The sequence below is a fragment of the Ctenocephalides felis genome, unplaced genomic scaffold (assembly GCF_003426905.1).
Source record: "Ctenocephalides felis isolate EL2017-DRISC unplaced genomic scaffold, ASM342690v1 CF-g0.4_SCAFFOLD_03104, whole genome shotgun sequence".
NCBI classification, from domain to species: Eukaryota; Metazoa; Arthropoda; class Insecta; order Siphonaptera; family Pulicidae; genus Ctenocephalides; species Ctenocephalides felis.
The window spans coordinates 25,800-28,012 of NW_020539258.1; the positions used below are offsets into that span (position 1 = coordinate 25,800).

Genomic DNA, 2,213 nt, shown 5'->3' on the forward strand with positions numbered 1-2,213 from the left:
AAATTCGGAATTTTCCAAAATTAATTACTTCGAGCATCGAAATTCGACTCCCACAACGCGACTAAACAAAACTCAATAAATAAAATGTGAAATAAATAATACATAATGCAGATGCAATAAAATAAGTTTATAAAGATAAACGTAAATATATATGAAACACATGTTGTTTTAAACAACACACATTCACAATTGAGAACGAATGAATCATTTCGATTGAGATTGCATCCAGGGCATCACACAAACTACTATTTAATATTTTAATTATTATGCTCTCTGTATCTACTATTAGTGCATCATTTTACAAGTGCATTATATTTTTTAGTAAAACCTTCATAATAGTAATATAGCTTGGAAAACATAAATGTTACTTTATTTTATATACACGGTGAATTGTTGGAAAAATGGACTATATAATAAAAATATATTTCTTCAAGCCGATCCCCGACCATCAAAAGCCTGAGATCGGCTCTGATCGAAGGTTGGTTTGAATTAAAAAATATATTTCTATTATATAGTCTAAGAGAAAAATACTCTCATAACTCCTGTGTATGGCCTTTGGCAAACTGGGCATGCTTTTACTGACAGCGAACACTTTATACAGGACACGACATGGCCACAAGGAACAAAAACAGCATTCTTTTCTTCCATATAACAAATCTTACACAATTTGTCCTCCGACACTGGAGTTGTGGATGCCATGGTATCGTTCTTTTCCACGACAGGCTCAGGAGTGACACTGTCTGCTTTGGGTTCGGCAACACTCACAATGCTTGGGGTTGTTTCCAAGGCTTGGGCTTCGTTTGCGGTTAGTATGGCAGTCATTGTGGCTGCAACTTTGATGATGAACTCTTTGCCCTTGATGAGTTGCACGTATACACATGTTGGGAACCATCGTGCGTGCTGTTCCCAAGGAGCATCCTCGGGTTCCCAGTCTTTTAAACCACCACCACAGTGGAAACAGAGGGTACGGTCTTCGTGGCCTGTGTAGAAGAAGCCTGCTTCACTTAGTTCACCTGGACGTTGCTTTAAACTGCTCGGCCATTGGGAGTAAGATCTTAAGCGTGCTGCTTCAGTGGCGTACTGAGGGTATTCAGGACCCTTGGTGACAGGTAGGCCTAGGTTTTGGTTTTCTGGAACGGCATTGGGACGTATGGTTAAAGGCCCGCATACGTCGTAGCTCGGTCCGGGTCTTGGGGACGTGCTCGGAGGGTCTATTGGCACGTTTCCTACAGGCCTGTTGCGTAGGAATGGACAATTAGGAGCCCAACGTTGATGGTCGATGGAGGGGTCGTCACCTTGTTCCCATCTGTCAATTTCAACTTTGCAGAACTCGCATCTGACCCTGTCGTCGACTTTCATGTAGTAAAAACCCATTTGACTAGCACGGAGGGGCTTATGAAGCTCACTGGCCATCTTTCGAATGTTTTCAGTCGGTCCGCTTCGATTTTCATGTCAAGATTTTCATCGTCGCCATTGTCGGGGACATCAATGTCCGCGGATTGACTCCTTTCATCGACAGTTTTTGTAACTGTTTCAGACTTTAGATTGATTATATCGTATACTTCGGGTCTTGTATCGATTGTTGTATTGTTTGGAGGCATTTGTAATGCGTTTAGAGACTGTTTTGATGCACTTTTATTGTTAAAAACATCGAACACTGCGCGTGACGCAATAACTTTGTTACACTTTAGCCTTGTTTATTTATATTATAATGGGCTTTGCTCATAGACCTTATACAATACATGGACTGCTAGTTGAGCGCATAAAAAGTGTCAAAAGATGTTCTATGGTATGAGAGCATACGAGGGTAATTTTGCGGCCGAGATATGTCAAATACGAACACGAGCTTTACCGAGATTATTCGAATGCACTCGATCGCTTAAATTTTACAGTTACTTGGGTTCACGTGATGTTGATCGCTCGGGTTTTTTAAACTAAAAGAGGATAAAAATACGCGTTTTAAAAATGTTAGTAGCAGACAAAATCTAATAAGAAAAAATGTCTTCTAAAATGTGTTTGTCTGGGTAAAAATGTACTTAACCAAATAGAATGCACCATGAAGAGCTAAAAAAGCAAAAACTTTGATAAACATGTACGCCACTTTCTCACGAAAATTGTGCTTTTTTTTAAAAAATCAATAAAAATATAAGATTTAAACAATATTTCATTATTTCTTTCTAATTTCCCATAATAGCTCTAGCCAACTGTTCTTA

At 39.1% G+C, this 2,213-nt stretch overlaps 1 pseudogene; it reads right to left on the minus strand.

Annotated features, from left to right (window-relative positions):
* Positions 1-516: 516 nt before the first annotated feature.
* Positions 517-1,601, minus strand: LOC113381837 (annotated as a pseudogene).
* Positions 1,602-2,213: the final 612 nt, after the last annotated feature.